Genomic DNA, 17,556 nt, shown 5'->3' with positions numbered 1-17,556 from the left:
ATCAGTTAACGTGAGGTCATACGGGAGCAGAGTGGGTCCTAATCCAGTATGAGAGGTGTCTTATAAAGGAGAAGAGACGGCAAGACTGACAGAGGAAGACAGAGGGAAGACTCCCTGATGACGGAGTTCACATAGTATCTGAAGGACGACTAAGTCAGGTGGGTATGAAGCTCAGGAGAGCAGGCTGGATTAGAGATAACTAGAAAATCATCCCTACCTAGGACTCGGCAGTTAGGGCAGTTAGGACATTTCTAACTGAAATCCACAGATTTAATGCAGAGTAAGAAAAGGAATGAAGTTAGAACACCAAAGATCACCAACATTTACCCCTACATTTGTCCTACTGTGGTGGCTTTCTGTTGCTATGATGCTGGAAGCCATCCCACTGGCATTTCACGTATCAGCAGGGACATCTATGATGGAAAGGTTTGGGGCTTACAGACTAAGGCAGGCTAGGAAAAAAACATGTGAATCTACTCTTGAAGATTAGCCATTGAAAACCCTATGGATCACGACAGAATATTGTCTGATACAGAGCTAGAAGCTGAGCCCTGTAGGTCAGAAGGCACTTAAAATACACAGTGGCCACAACAAAGGACCTGAGCATACCAAGGATCGTGAAGGTGGCACAGGACCAGCAATGTTTTATTCTGTTGTGCATAAAGTTGCTATGAGTTGGAGCGACTCGATGGCAGCTAACAGCAACATCATAATTAAATTTAATACCAGAAATACTGACTGAGCAGCTACTAAGCACCAAGTACTAAACAGCTGCTTTGGAAGCCAGAAGAAGAATGAAAAGTGTGTGGTCTCCACTCTCAAGAAGCTATAGGCCAATATAAGAGTAAGAGTAACAGCTGAATAACAATATTAGGGAGCAAGCTATGATTTATTGATAAAAATGAAAAGCATAGATATTAAACAATATCAGCTTTTACAATTCGGGTGACACTTTGACTCTAAGTATAAAACCAAAAAACCCATTGCTGTCAAGTCAATTCCAACTCATAGTGACCCTACAGGACCGAGTAGAGCTTCCCCAAAGGGTTTCCAAGGCTGTAATTTTTACAGAAGCTGACTGCCACATCTTTTTCCTTCTAAATAACACAGTACCTAGAACAGGGTTCTAATCCCTACTCTTCTCAGAGGGATTACAATAGAAACCATAGGAAACGGAACTTGGGACATTTCTAATAGGAATCCTATGAGCAGAACAATCTCAGAGCTTCAAGACAGCACACTGTGCGGCAGTGGCTGAATGTGGCCCTCTCTAGAATCTCCACAGGGACTAGAAAGTTACTTCTGAGCAATATTGGCTCAAAGAGAGTGGACACAATGAGGGGAGTATATTTTAGAGGGAAGTCCTGGGGGGTGCGAAGTTACCCAGCTCAGCTGCTCACAGAAACATTGGCGGTTAGAGTCCACCCAGAGGCACCTTGAAAGAAAGGCCTGGTGATCTGCTTTTGAAAAAAGTAGCCACTGAAAACTCTATGGAGTGCGGTTCCACTCTGACACACATGGGGTCGCCATGGAAGAGCAATTTTTTTTTTTTTTTTTTGTCTTTTATATTTTAGGGGAAAGAAATTGAGTATTCCCAAAGAAGGCTTTGATTTACTGAAAATGTTCTAGGATTACATGTCTAAATTGACTTCACTTAGGAATAGGATAGACCCTTAATGAGACGGATTGACACAGTGGCTGTGACAATGGGCTCACACATAGCAGTGATTGTGAGGATGGTGCAGGACCGGGTAGTGTTTCGTTCTGTTGTACATGGAGTGGCTATGAGTTGGAACAGACACACAGCACCTAACAACAACAGGAATAGGATATTACGTCCAAAATCTAAGTCAAGGAAATCAAATGTGGTAATATCTGGGTGGAGAGTGTACTGGGGGGGTGGGGGGGGGTGGTGATTCCAGGAGAAGAACACAAAAAGTAGGAAAAAGGACTGGAAGCACAATATTGATTATGAGATCTGTTATTAAAGGTTGGCCTGTACAGGCAGTGACTAGGCCATATTCACTGTAACTATATTACGATTCCTTTTGATTTTGTAGATTAGAGAATGCCAGGAAAGAACAAGAAAATCGAGTATGAGATTTTTTTTTTTTTTTTGATGATAATATAATACCCAGCTTTCTCCAGGCTTCCTCTGCTGCTGGTGTCAATTTGACAAAACCAGCTCTCAGCCTGCGTTAAGATAAAAGTAATAGGGTGCCCGGAACATCAGTGCGGAAGAGGATTGCTCCGATATAAGGAAAGGCAATACCTGAGGAGAAGCGGATGTTGTTACCGTCGTTGTCTTCCTTCTCGGGAAAGGAGGTTTAGGCAGGATGGGGAATGGGGGACCCCACAGTCACTGCACTGGCAAAAAATCATTCAAAAAAAAGCTCTGAAACGTTCACTTAAAGCTCAATAGAAACTGTTTTAAAAAAAAAAAAAGAGATTAAAAAAAAAAGCTCTGATGTGAAGACTGTGGTCATCAGCTACAAAGCAGCCACGTGGTGATTTTCTCTGAGTGGAATCGAGAGGATGAATTGTGTATCAGTGTATTTCATAAAATATATTTATAATGTGATTGACTCAAAAGAGGTGCCCATGGAATTATCACTATTTTTATACATAATCTGATTCTATATTGAAGGTCCAGGAAGGCACATACAAAGTAGAGTAATATCTGAACTGTCTAGTGACTTATTCTGGAAATGCCATCTCCTCCATCTCAATCCTCTTATCCTCCCTCTCCTTTCCTGCTGCCTCGGCCTGAGGCTTTAGACCCTCACCTGGTCCAGGAGGTCCTACTCTTGTGGATTTCACAGACCAGCAAAATCTCAAAGTGATAGAGGATCCAGGAGCCAGATGAAGAATAAAAAAAAAAAAAAATTTTTTTCATACTAAATATTTTAAAAATCTATGGGCGCTTCTACTCTGTACTACAGGGTCGCTATGAGTCAAAATAGACTCGACTGCACTGGGTTTGGTTTTTGGGTATCATTTCCTATCACCATAACTGCATAAACAAATGGGCAATTCATTCCTTCCAAAAGTTGTAAGGCCATAAAATCCTTTAAAATTGAATGACAGTTAGCTTTATGAAAAACTTTCTACTTTTTTTTTTTTTAAACTTTCTAAGCTGTCTTTAATGTTCTCATTTCACTATAGATTGGTGAAAACATGGTCACAAACCAACACTGGCATAAAGAACTAAACTTGGGGGACTAGGTTAATGGTCTCCAATAGAGTAATGACCTCCAGGCCCACCAGGCTCCTCACCTTCTCAGGTCTGTGCCCCGAAGTTCATCCTTTACATTACCACCTCCCAGCTCTTCTCTTGTGTTGTCCCACTCCCACCCCATGTCCTGTGCTCTAGCAGAGCGACTCATGGTAGCCAGTCAAGGACTGTGTGTTACAATGAGACAGAGATTTTGCACCAGAATGTAAATCAACGCACCGCTTCTTTTACTGAGAAACTCTTGCTGCAATTGAAGATAAAAGCAACAAAAGCATCCCCCTAGTGATTTAGTTGGTTTATATTCTGGTGTAAGCTCCTTATCTAATGCCACTGCTCCGCCTTGGTATATGCCATAGACACTTGACGTCTTTATGCTTTTGCTCAACTGCTTCCTCCTCCTGGAGCTTCCTTTCTCCTATGGACCATCTGACAAGAATAATTATCTTTGAAGGCTCCTCTTGTGTCTTATTCTCTATGAAGCTGTTCCTGTCCCCCAGTAGGGTCCGCCACCTTGTGCTTCCTTGTGGCTCCACTGTACCACACAGATAGAGTCTCCACCTTGTGTTTGCTTGTAGCTCCACTGCACCATACAGATACACTTCGGTACTACAATGTGGTAGACATTGTTTGGCTTATTTTGGGTGCCTAACATCCAACTTTATGTCCTTTTAGGGCCAGCCTCATAGTATGCAGTATTGGTGGGATTCATGGTCTTGCCCCTCACCACACACACTGAAGCAGGAAGATCTACCCGCTCTCTGTCTCCTGGGGGGATGGCCTGGTCATATGGACTAGACTCAGTCAACCAGAAACTCCCATCCTGGACTCTGAATCCAAAGCAAGTCATTCAAAGGCAAAGGGACTGTGATGGTGTCCATCAGTGACTGAAGCCCACGCCAATGGCAGTAGTCTGTAGCCCTAACCAGCTGATTACTGCTAAAAGGCAGCCCTTGTCCTTTCTGCTCTTGTGCTTCTCAAGCTGCCTTGGTTCATGTCCATTTTCCAACTTAGGTTCTCTTGATTCTGTGGAGCCCCCAATGTATTCTGGAAAACTGGCTTTTCTGGTTAAGATAGCCAGAATTAATTTCTGTTGCTTGCAATTAAAAATGGTGAGCAATTAAAAAAAAAAAAAGTATCCATAATTGTTACAATCCGTATCATTGAGATGTATGTGAGAATTCTCAGTCTGATTATCATGCTTATCTGGAAGAGAATGTAGTCAAAGCATCATTAATATTTCAGGAGAGAAATCTGGCAGCACACGGATACAGTGGCAAAAGGCAAATTAAGTTAACCACCTACTGTCATAGGAATTATGTGCCCAAATACGGCAAGTCTTTGGGGGACAACCCGGCTCCTGCAGTGAACAGCATGAGTGCATGATGAATGCAAGAAACCAGATCAGGCATTTGAATAACTGAAGGAAGAGAAAGACAAACTCAAATCACTTAATTCTGAACTCAAGATACAAGCCTGATGCTCTGATTTCTTGAAGCTGTAGGGCTAAGGCAGCTGAAAAATAAACTCAAAGGGAATTGCCTGGGGAAAAAAATTGGGCCCTGAGAATAGGAATGAGGATTTATGGATGTAACACCTCCTGCCTTGCCTGCCAAGGCCCATCTTTATTCCTGGGGGTCCTGCCAATCCCCCACCAGAGGGAGTGTCTTAAAGAGGCAGACAGCCACACCACCACATTCCCTCCACTTCTTAAGGTTTCCAGTCACTCTCCTGTGTGCCCCAGGGAGACAATTAATAAAGTCAAACCCAGAAGGCTTACATACCAGAAGAATTACAGTCTGTTCAATTTAGAAAGACAGAGATCTGAGGTAAATGTCAACACAGAGAGATAGCCCAATGAGAGAGAAATATGATTTTAGATTGTGCCAAGTTTATCAATATGGGCCTACTTACCAGAGGCTCTGGATTCCAGGTGCCAGCCTGAGCAGGAGCTTACTCATTTGATACACTAAAATCTGGATTCAGTGGTAGTCTAGCCAAAGAGTTGAGATGCCATACATTTCTTGGTCAAAGAAGAGATATGATACTGCAGGATGGCCTGGTTCATGCCATGTAGGGACTACTGGGTTGGCTGGATGGTTAGCAACAGAATCACATTTTGGCGGAGAGTTAAAATGATGGACTCCTCAGAATTGCTCACAGTGTGAGAATATTCTTAACTCGAGGAAATAAGATGGCCAAGAGGTGCTCTTTCTCCAGTGCTTGCTCCTTTGGTGTCATGAGCAATGTGACCATGTGGGCAAGAGTGGAAGTATGTGGTCAATAACGTAGTCCTCCTCTCAACAGGCTGATCTTGCTATTGTAACTGCTGAGTGCTCAATGTACCAGCATTAGTAATGAACTCTGAGCCCGTGATATTACACAAGACTTCAAAGGAATCAGCCATTTGCCTGATAGTGAGTTCATTGTACGGGGCACTTTCCATCACAGCAACTGGAGGAGGATTCGATAGAGTAGACATTCAACGTGGATTTGGATTTTCTTTCCTTGTCTACTGTGCAACACCATCTACTGACAGCGCTCCTAGGAGGTTCTCTAAGGAAGCTCCCTTGACCTCAGGCTTCCAGTTTGGGTTTGGCCAATGAGAGGCATAAGCAGAATTTGGGAAGCGGTAGGAGGAGACAGAGGTCAAGTTATTTATCACCCCAACTCCCTCCTGTGGACCTAAGTTAAACAATGGATTTGTGTCTCTACTGAAGGTCACAGCTCCTGCTGGGCAGCCCTCTCCTGGTCTTCAAGTTCTTGTCAAGTTCTGGTACCCATTTGTTATGGGTCGATTCGTATCCCCCAAATGATACGTTGAAGTCCTAATCCCCGGTGCCTGTAAATGTGATTTTATTTGGAAGTAGGGTCTTTGTAGATGTAATTAGTTAAAATGAGATCATACCGGAGTAGGTTGGGCCCTTATCTAATATGACTTGTGTCCTTATAAAAAGTGGAGAAGACACGGAGACAGAGAGACACAGAGAAAAGACAGCTATGCGATGATGGAGGAGAGTGTACAAGCCAAGGAACACCAAGGATTGCAGGAAACCATTGGAAGCTGGAGAGACGGATGGAATGGAGTCTCCCTCAAAGCCCTCCAGAAGAAACCAACCTCGCTGACACTGTGATTTTGAACCTCTAGCCCTGCAGAACTGTGAGAGAATAAATTTCTGTTTTTCCACTTTGTGATTCTTTCTTAAAGCAGGCCTAGGTGCCCTGGGAGCATAATGATTAAGAGCTCAGATGCTAACCCAAATGTCAGCAGTTCAAATCCACCAACTGTTCCTTGGAAACCTTAGGGGGCAGTTCTACTCTGCCCTATAGAGTAGCTATGAGTTGGAACAGACTCCAGGCACCTAACAACAACCACAGCAGGAAACTAATATGCAGGCCTTTCTCCTTGCTGTTTGAGGCTTAGCTACGGTAATGGCTTTCTGCTGTTGCTAACCCCAGGGTGATTCATCGTCTCCTGTTAGTTTTTTTAACCTTGTCAACACTTTATAAATAGGCCTTTCAATAAACTCTCTTCGATAGTACTGGATATATGGTTTCCGCCTCCATACGTGCTGATACATCATCTTAACTCCTTATGTATAGTATGTCAGACAACATCGCTTCTGACCAAGAAATTCACTTTACAGTGAAAGAAGTAAAGCAATAGACAACGTCTTATTGCTGATCTTACCATGTACTCATCAACTAGAGTTCTCTGGTCTTGAATAATGGTGGAATGGCCTACGGAAGACTCAGTTAAGGTGCGAGTGGGAAACAGTATCTTCTGAACTTGGAATGTGGCCTTGTATGTATTATTCTGCGCCTGATGCTGTTTTTTCCCCACAGCCAGAGTTCTTCGGTCTGGGAAACACGGGGTAGAAGTGAAGCAAAAATTCCCAGCAGCACCTTCAGTAGTTATACCTAACTATCCACTTCAAAAATACTTACTCCTTGTCATTATGCTTCTGGGTTCGCAGATTTAGAGGTTGTCATAACCAAGGGAGAAGTATGGCAGGGGAGCCCAGTGACAGAAGAATGCTTCATCAGCGGAGCGAGGCCTGGGAGTGCCATTGCTTCCCAAACAAGACCCCTACTGCACTGCACAGGCTGTGTCTACCAGCATTTAGATTTCTCTAGCATACTCTGGACCCCAGTGCTCCATGTCCCCTAAACTGCAGGCGTACATATCAAACTTTCTGTGTGGTCCCCTGAAGACCTGCCATTTGACTTTAGAATAGGGAGACACGCCCCCTGCCCTTCTCCCAAGGATGCTGCGTGTGTGTTAGCAAGTGTAATGGATTGAGTTGTGTCTCCCAAAAAGATATGTTGAAGTCTCAACTCCTCTATCTGTGAATGTGACTTTGTTTGGAAATAGGGTTTTTGGAGATGTTATCAGTTAGCGTGAGGTCATACTAGCATAAGTGGGTTTTAATCCAATCTGAGTGGTGTCCTATAAAAGAGAAGAGATACAGAGAGACAGAGAGGAAGGATGGCCATGCAAAGCTGCATCTGCGAGCCAAGGAATGCCTGGGACCATGAGAAGCTGGGAGAGACAAAAAAGGGTCTTCTCTTAGAGCCTTGAGAGACAGCGTGTCCTTGCAGACATTCTGAATTTGGACCTCTAGCTCCCAGAACTGAGGTAATAAATTTCTGATGTTATGAGCCACCCAGTTTGTGGTACTTTGTTCCGGCAGCTCTGGGAAACTAATGCAGCAAGAGAAGGGGGTATCCAGAGCATGGCCACAAACCTCTCTAAATAAATCCTCCCCCCATGCCCAAGTTCTTCAACATGGGTGTTGGGACACAAAACCGATTTCAGCCACTTCTTCTGCGAGTCCTACTTGGGTAGTCTAGCAACTGATTTCTGAACACAGGAAGCTGCCACCTAGTGTACTGGGGACTGAGCCTGTTATTAAGTTATTGTCTCACCACTCCAAACTCACCCTTCTTCACATTGGTTTGTGTTGTGGGGTGGGGACACTTCAAACAACATCTCTTCTCTGCCAAGTGGCCCCGTTGACAAGGGAACCAAAGGGAGCCTGGAAGGCAAGAGGAGGGAGAAGGAACTGGCTCCTTTCTGTTTGCTTCCTGTTCCTGCCGGAGTTGCCCAGCAACAGCCCTTCACCCTGGCAGCAGCATCTGTTTCCAACAGCAGTTGGTTAGTTCCAGGTTTTTTCCACTCTCCCAGAACCAGCCCTTTTGCACGCCCCAAGAGATACCAGCACTAGCCAAGCTGCACCCTTCCCAAGGGATCTGTGTCCCAACTCCTCACGGTCCCTCCTCTGAGCTCTCGAGGTGTCGGCACCAGCTGGCCAGGTTCCCTCCTCAGAGGTCTGGCCCCCAACACCACGGGACCCTATGAGTTCCCCATGTCTGGGTTCCAGCTCTGGGGTCCCTTCCTCCAAGTTTCTAGGTTCTGATAAGCCTGTCCTCTGCTGTGTGTTTTCCCAGCGCAGGGAGGCAGCTACTTCCCGCATCACTCTCACCGTGCCATCTCAATGCTCTCTCTGCAATTCCAGTCCTCTGCTGTCTGTTTTGACTCAATGGCACTGGGTTTTTTTGGTTTGGTTGTCTGTTTGGAAACCCTGGTGGTGCAGTGGTTAAGTGCTAAGGCTGCTAACCAAAAGGTAGGCAGTTCGATCCACGAGCAACTCTTTGGAAACCTATGGGGCAGTTCTACTCTGTCCTATAGGGTCGCTGTGAGTCAGAATCGACAGCAACGGGTATTATCTGTTTAAAGTGTTAAACACTTGACTGCTATCTGAAAAGGTGGTGGTTCGAACCCACCTACAGGCACCTTGGAAGACAGGACTGGCGATCTGCTTCCAATAGGTCACAGCCTTGAAAACCCTATGGAGCAACTCTATTTTGCCCACATGGCGTCACCATGAGTCAATGGCAACTAACAAGCACAACAACCATTTGTTTAGGAGGCAGAGGCAGGTCAATGGTAGAATTCTTGCCTTCCGTGAGGGACTCCGGGGTTCAATTCCCAGCCAATGAACCGTATACGCAACTACCACCCGTCCGCGAGTGGAGGCCTGCCTGTAGCTATGATGCTGAACAGGTTTCAACGGAGCTTCCAGACTAATATGGACTAGGGCGACAGGCCTGATGATCTGTTTCCATAAACCAGCCAGTGAAACCCATGGATCACAACGGTCCAAGCCTCAATCAGTCACGAGGATGGCCCAGGACCAGGCAGGGTTTCATTCAGTTGCGCATGGGGACACCATGAGTCAGGTGCCAATTCGACGACCACGATCAACTGTAGCCATCTGTTACTAAGTCCTTACACTGAATTCTCTTTGTTAACATGTCTAGTGTGGTTTCTGTTTTCCTGACTAGACCCTCACTAATCAATAAAAAATGAAGATAAGAAAAAATTCCATTTCAACATCCTGCTGCAGTTATTTATTACCCGTCTCCCCCAACTGGTTTGTAAGCTCCATGAAATCAGGGTATGTTTTTGCTTCACTGATATGTGTCCAAGGCTTTGAACACACCTGGCACACAGTAGGCACTCAATCCTATATGTTGAATAAATTTGTAGGAAATGTTTAATGCAAACATAACAAGCAAAACAAAATAATTGTAGTCATGAAAATCTGCTTATGTTAAAAGACATAAAAATTATAACCATGTACAAATATATATAGAAGAAAAATAGTTAACTTTGCAAAACTCCTTTTGCTGAAATTTTCAGCTAACTCCATTTTCTACTTTTTTTTTCTATTTTATTACTTACTAATTTTTTCAGCAATGGTTTCTCCATAGTTTCTTGGTACCTTAGGGTATGCTCTCCAAGCATTATTCATTCACTCAATAAAATATTTCTTTACATCAACTCTGTTTGAAATACTATACTAGGGGGCCGTTACAAGTCTATTTTAAGTCCGACTAATACACAATTTGAAAATTAAACCACCAATAAATAGCAGCTGTCGTCGAGTCGATTCCGACTCAGCCTGGCCAGACTCAGTCAGCAGCTGAGTTCATTAACCATTCGCACCACTCAGGGACTCCTTAGAACACCAGCACAGTATATTAAACCTCAAAGTAAAACTTGAAAAGTAGAACTCAGAGCACTCTGGAAACAAGGCATCAGTGATTGGCCCGGGGCTGTAACTCCCTGGAGACCTGACCTTTGGCAAATCACTCAGCTTCTCTGGGTATCTGTTTCCTCCTCTTAGAAATGAGAAGTATAGGTAAATATTTGCTAAAGCGTCTTTCCTCTTCTAAGACTCTGACTCTTCACATAGAAATGTGTTTTAACAAAACAAAAGCACAACGTAACTTTCAAGCACCGATGGCTGCTAAGCAGACTTGAATTTCTTCTTAACACAGCCCCAAACACACTACCTTACACAAACTGAGAGGCTAGAAGCGTGCAGCGACCAGCAGTAAACAGTCTAATGAAAAGCTTCAGTGCCAATTCCTATTTCCAGTTTCAAATGTAATTATAATTTTCTTGTCCTCAATACTTTTTAAAGGAGTCCTGGTGATGCAAATGGTTAAGTGCTGGGCTCCTAACCAAAAGGTTGGCGGTTCGAACCCACCCAGCCGCTCTGTGGGAGAAAGAACTGGCATTCCGCTTCCATAAAGTTTAAAACTAAAACCTGTTGCTGCCAAGTGGACTCCGACTCATAGTGACCTTATAGGACAGAGTAGAACTGCCCCATAGGGCTCCCAAGGCTGTAAATGTTTACGGAAGCAGACTGCCACATCTTTCTCCTGTGGAGACTAACCGGTGGGTTTGAACTGCTGACCTTTCAGTTAGCAGCCGAGTGCTTAACCACTGCACCACCAGGGCTCCTTCCCATAAAGATTAACCAAACCCATTGCCATGGAGTCAATTCTGACTCATAGCAACCCCACACCCTACGGAGCAGTTCTACTCTGTCACATAGGGCTGCTATGAGTCAAAATTGACTTGATGGCACCTAACAACAACAATACATTTTAAGCTTGGCTGGATGTTTTTAAGATCCTAATCTGTGGACTTGGAGCCCTGGTGGTGCAGTGGTTAAGCACTCGGCTGCTAACCAAAAGGTCAGTGGTTTGGATCCCCACCAGCCACTCCACAGGAGAAAGCTGTGACGGTCTGCTTCCACGAAGATTACAGCCTTGGGAACCCTATGGGGCAGTCTACTCTGTCCTGTAGGGTTGCTCTGAGTCAGAATCGACACGATGGCAATGGGTTTGTTGTTTGGTTTGGTTTTAATCTGTGAACTAGAATTAATATTGACAGCTGCATTAAGCATCCAACACATTGGAATATGTTACAAAGTTCAAAAAAGACCAGATCAGAGTAGCCATCTCTTCTCTGTCACTGACATCTAAATGTGTAAGTCTTCACAGAAGGTGCTGGAGCAAGATCTGAAAAACTGAGCGAAAACTCACCAAGAAGCAAGCCCACTGCTAAGGCTTAGCCATGAGAAAGATATAACACAAAGTACAACACAACTGTCATAAATCTCCTCTCTGGACTGCTATGTGTGATGGAGAATACAGTAGAATAGCAAAGTCACTCAAATGCTACTTCAGAAATAAGGAATGAGAATAGAGGGAAAACAGGCTATGTAAAAAAACAGATCCCAGAACCAAAAGTTCAAGGACAGTAGAGTGAACAGATTGGTCTGTTTAATAATAACAGATGTCCACAAAAGTTAACAGAGTAAACTTGTTTTTGTCACATAATTTCATTCACAGAAGTAAAATATAATTTGCGTGTGTTTACCTGTAAGAAAATCCAGTAGTACTGGCGTTACCAGCAGGGAAGGGTTTATTACGGATAGAATTGTATCACCCCAAAATACGTGTTGGAATCCTAACCCCTATACCTGGGGATATAATTTCCATTGGGAAATAGGGTTTTCTTTGTTGTGTTAATGAAGTCATATCAGTGTAGGGTTTGTCCTAAACCTAACCACTTCTCAGTTATTTAAAGAGCAGTATGAGACACAGAGACAAGCAAGCACAAATCGGGGAGAGAGATGCCACGTGAAGATCACCCAGGAACCGAGGAACACTGAGACTACAGAAGGTGGAGAAGCGAAGGATCTTTCCCAGGAACTGACAGTGAGACTTCCCCTAGAGCCAGAGCCCTGAATTTGGACTTCTAGCCCACCGAACTACTAGAAAATAAAGTTCTGTTCCTTAAAGCCACTCATTTGTGGTATTTCTGTTACAGCAACGCTAGGAAACTAAGACAGGGCTAAAGGGATGCTCAGCACCAACAATGTAGCCTATTGTTGTTAGGTGTTGGGTTCTGACTCATAGCGACCCTATGTATGATAGAAACACTGCCATCCTGCTCCATCCTCACAATTGCTGTTATGCTTGAGCCCGTTGTTGTAGTCACTGTGTCAATTCATCTCATTGAGGATCTTCCTCTCTCTCGCTGACCCTCTACTTTACCAAGCACAATGTCCTTCTTCAGAGACTAGTCCCTCCTGCTAACGTGTCCAAAGTAGGTGAGACGAAGTCTCACCATCCTTGCTTCAAGGAGCATTCTGGCTGCATTTCTTCCAAGATAGATTTGTTTGTTCTTTTGGCAGTCCATGGTATATTCAATATTCTTCACCAACACCATAATTCAAAGGTGTCGATTCTTCTTTGGTCTTCCTTATTCATTGTCCCGCTTTTGCAAGCCTATGAGGTGACTGAAAACACCATGGCTTGGGTCAGGTGCACCTTAACCCTTAAAGTGACATCTTTGCTTTTTACCAGTTTAAAGAGGTCTCTCAAATAACTGCGTGTGCGGGGGGAGGGGGGTAGGTTGTGTGTGTGTGGGTGGGTGGGTGTGTGTGAGTTTATTTACATTTATGTATCAATAAATGACACAGAAACATAGGAAGGTGGATTTACAAGCCTATGTGAGCACCAAAAATAGGCAGTACTGTCCCAGAGTCCAGGATGGGAACATGGGTGCAATCAAGGTGGGAGGAACTTCTGGTTATATATAAATACATAAGTCCCTGCATGGTTATGTGAGGACTTGTGAAGTGCTGCACACCTGTTGCTTTTCTCTGTGATGCTCATCAGGCTATTCATAAATTCCATGGTTGCACATCCACCATGCCTCATCTCTTTTAGGAATTACCTGACACTGTTCCACAGGCAAATGCCTACGGGAACAGGTAGAGGTGTACTCTCCTGGTGCCCTTGAACCACTGGGCTGCCAGCTGCTCAAACTGTCCTCCCCCTTCACATCCTGAAGACTGATCCTCCTCAGAGTGGGGAGCTGAACACAGTCAACGTGGGCGTCAGCTCACACCTCAAAACGTCACTGTCTAAAACGGCCTTTAACCTGATTGCATTCCATATAAAATTCAGACTTCAGACTAGAAAGCATGGAGAGATTCTGGCAATTAGGAGCTCTTGCAGAGTTTCATGACATGTAAATAAGGAATTCCTAAGGTCTGTCACTGGGTAAGGTTTATTTATGAAGGAAAATTCTTCTTCACAGCAATTCCAAAGAGCAAGCCCACCACTTTCTAGGTTAAAGGAACAGGAATGATGAAGGCCTGCCTACTGTCATCCCTTCCAGGCCTCATCCTCATCCCAGGAGAGCCATATATTTCTCCAGACCTTTATAGCCCCCTTGATAAGAGATTCAATACTCCTTGAACTTCCAACTTCGAAGTGTGTCTTTTGTGATTTTGGGTACTATCTCATTTAGAATATAAATTAGTATCAATTGTTCTCTTTTTTTTTTGTAAGAATCTGTCTTACAAGGTGTGTAAAGCCCTTTAGCAATTCTTGTGCAATGAAAGTGGCAAAGATAACTTTGTAACAATGTTTCAAAATCTGTTTACTAATAGCATAGTCCCAATTAATATTTTCATTTTGACAACTACCATATAGGGTAAGGTCAGCGTTCAGAAACATAAACCCTGGTGGTATAGTGGTTAAGAGCTATGACTGCTAATCAAAAGGTCAGCAGTTCTAATCCACCAGACCCTCTTTGGAAACCCTGTGGGGCAGTTCTACTTTGTTCTTTAAAGTCACTATGAGTCCAAATCAACTCAATGCAGTGGGTTTGGTTTTTGGTGTCATATAATTTAATTTTAGAAATAACTAAGGTTAATCTTTTCAGTACCAAAGCATTATTTACGGTAACCACTTTTGTGAAATACTGCTCTGGCGTTCTAAGTGAGTTAATGATTATAATTCTATGATGGAAGTGAGGACTTGCTTAAATGGAAAAAAAAAAGTTGAAAAATCAGAAGGCTTCGCCTTCCCTAGAAATTACTAACGTTAAAGAGAGAGTCAACTTAATTAGAAAGAATGCAGTCAGTTACAGGGCGTTGGTGTAGAAGAGTCGAAAACAATCTAAACGGAGAGGGCTGAGGTTGGTCACATGCTAACAGGAAAAATTTGACTTTTTAATGTCAACTTTAACACAATGTATCACAAGAAAAATCTGTGGGGTGAACAAGTCATCCCTACGGCTTCACTGTGTCGAACAAGGTTCAGTGTGTCCATGGTCTAGGAGGGAAGAGATGTTAAGGACATGGGCTTCAATGCCTACGGCCCCGAGGTCGAGTCTTAGCTCTGCCGTTCTGTAGTCCCATTAAGGAACACATTTTGTTCCTAAGTCCTTGGGTGGGTTTTTAATTGTGCTTTTACCCAACACACTAGTATTTAACTCTAGTAATCTAAGATTTTAGGGCATTGCACATATTTCTGGAGCCCTGGTGGTGTAGTGGTTAAGAGCTTGACTGTTAACCAAAAGGTTGGCAGTTTGAATCTACCAGCCACTCCTTGGAAACTCTATGGGCCAGTTCTACTCTGTCTTGTAGGGTCCCTAGGAGTCGGAATCGACTCAATGGCAATGGGTTCTTACAGGTACATATTTCTAAGGAACCCTGGTGGTACGGTAGTTGAGCACTTGCTGCTGACTGAAGGGTTGGCGGTTCAAACCCACACAGCGGCTGGAACACATGGCAATCTGCTCCTGTAAAGATTTAAAAAAAAAAAATGTCGTGGAGTTGATTCCAACTTACAGTGACCCCATAGGACAGAGTAGAACTGGCCCACAGGGTTTCCAAGGAGTGGCTGATGGATTTGAGCTGCCAAATTCTGATGAGCAACCGAGCTCTTAACCACAGGTTAACCTAAGAAACCCTACTGAACAGCTCTACTCTGTCCTACAGGGTCGCTATGAGTCGGAACCAACCCCCACGGCCCACAACAACGTCTTTCTGGATGATCTTTCCAGAGAGAAAACAAATACAGGAAATAATTTACCCAGGATCCTAGAGTTAAGCAGTGTTCACACTGGAGTACCTCGGTGGCACAAACAGTGAAACGCTTGGCTACTCGGCTCAAAGCCACCCCGAAGTGTCTTGGAAGACAGGCCTGGCTATCTGCTTCTGGAAGGTCATGGCCTTGAGAACCCTACGGAGCAGTTCTACTCTGCACACCCAGAGTTGCCATGAGTCAGAATTGGCTTGGCAGCAGCTAACGACAACAAACACGAAATCTGCATGTTATTTCTGCTTCTCAATCCGATTTTTTTATGTACTGAAAAAAAATCATTTTTATGCTATCTAGAATTTTATTAACTATACTTCCCACAGTTCTAAAGTATTAACAACCGAGGTCTGTTATGATGATTTTAACATTACCTGATCCTAAAATGCTTTTGGATTATAATCTCGTAATCCAAAAATTGAAAAGGACACTGCAAAATAGAAGCAAGAGCACAAAAGTGTTATAAACTCTATTTTTGAGCTGTGGAAATGAGGTCTTTAGACTTGCACCACCCAGCTTCCTAACTCCTCAGGGCACTTTGCAGGGTAGAGCGGAGGTCCCACCTCAGACAGGATGGCCCCCAGATCCAACGTACTAGACATGATGGTGCTGTCTGGACTCCCACAGCGTTCTGTCTCTGCTCTGGAAGATTACGTGTCACTCTACACTGGGTGATATTGGTGTACGCCACCTCCTGTATTAGTCTGAGAAATTCCGTGATAAATACGCACTGAACTCAAAATTTAGACCAATTTAGATAAAAGCTGCACCACACAATTTAATTTTAGAAATAACTGATGCTTAGTCTGTTCAGTTCCGTCTTAGTTTTCCAGTGCTGCCATAACAGAAATACCACGAGTGGGTGGCTTTAACCAACAGAAATTCTTTTTTTTCACATTTAGGAAGCTAGAAATCCTGATTCAGAACGCCGGCTGTAGGGGAAGGCTTTCTCTCCCTGTCAGCTCTGGTGGAAGGTCCTTGTCTCTTCAGGTTCTATTCCTTGGCTCCTTGGTGATCTTCAAGGGCCATAGCATCTCTCTCCCCCACCTCTGCTTGCTGGCTTGCTTGTTTAATCTCTTTTAATACCTCAAAACAGATTGACTTAAAACCCACCGTACACGAATATTGTCTCATTAACACAGCAAAGAAAACCCGTTCTCAAATGGAATTATAACCACAGGTACCAAAAACCAAAAAACCCGTTGCCATTGAGTCGATTCCGACTCCTAGTGACCCTATAGCACGGGGTAGAACTGCCCCATAGGGTTTCCAAGGAGTGCCTGGTGGATTCGAACCGCTGACCTTTTGGTTAGCATCTGTAGCTCTTGACCACTACGCCACCAGGGTTTCCACCACAGGTACAGGGGTTAGGATTTACAATACATATTTTTGGGGACACAATTCAATCCATAACAAGGACCAAAACATCATTTATTTAAATCATATTTATGGAAATCTTTCTAAAAAATTCCCTATACTGCCATGCCTTCTAAATAGCTTATCAATAACAGATTTTCATTGATAACATATAGTCTATTATGCTCCCAGGACGTAAGGAAGTGTCAGCATCCACACTACATGGCCTTAGGCTGTTGTCTGAAGTACTTGTTTCTGTTTCTTAACCATTTCTCTGCCAGTCTTGCTGTTGGTTGCCACTTCTCACTATCAATGTGCCTGTGTCCAGTAAGCGCCTCCACTTTCTAATTTTCTGCTCTGAGTCTGCATGGGACTTAAACAAAACAAAACAAAAAAATCAGACAACAAAGTCTGTTGAAATCGTCTCTAAAATACGAAGAGAAAGACTTTCAGGGTCATCTGTGGGGGTAGTTTTGGATAAACAAGTCTTGTGACATCATAGGACTGCTCTTGAGCCTTCTTGGTTCTGGACCAGGATCTGGAATCTGGGTAAGGCTTGTTGTCCTTGTGACCTTCTGCTGTGGGAAATGTCCTTGGGTACTGACCCTCTGATGGCCAGCCTTTTGGTTTTTAACCAGTGCCCTCTGACAACATTTCTTTGCTGTGTGTTCATTTAAGTGTTAGTTCTATTTCATTGGGAGCGCTGT

The 17,556-nt window shown here is 43.8% G+C and overlaps 1 protein-coding gene across 19 annotated transcripts in view; it reads right to left on the bottom strand.

Moving 5' to 3' along the window:
• The window catches only part of TRMT9B (tRNA methyltransferase 9B (putative)), a 63,275-nt gene that overhangs the window by 25,451 nt on the left and 20,268 nt on the right, over positions 1-17,556 (bottom strand). For 2 of the 19 annotated variants that reach the window (XM_064272857.1, XM_064272861.1), the window contains exon 1: positions 8,176-11,020. The exons of 15 other annotated variants lie outside the window; for them this stretch is intronic. The gene's annotated coding sequence lies outside the window, so the exon portion shown is untranslated. 2 more of the 19 variants (XM_064272858.1, XM_064272863.1) reach the window with 1 other exon arrangement.

The sequence above is a fragment of the Loxodonta africana genome, chromosome 19 (genome assembly GCF_030014295.1).
Source record: "Loxodonta africana isolate mLoxAfr1 chromosome 19, mLoxAfr1.hap2, whole genome shotgun sequence".
Taxonomy (NCBI): Eukaryota; Metazoa; Chordata; class Mammalia; order Proboscidea; family Elephantidae; genus Loxodonta; species Loxodonta africana.
This window is presented reverse-complemented; position numbering and strand designations above follow the sequence as displayed.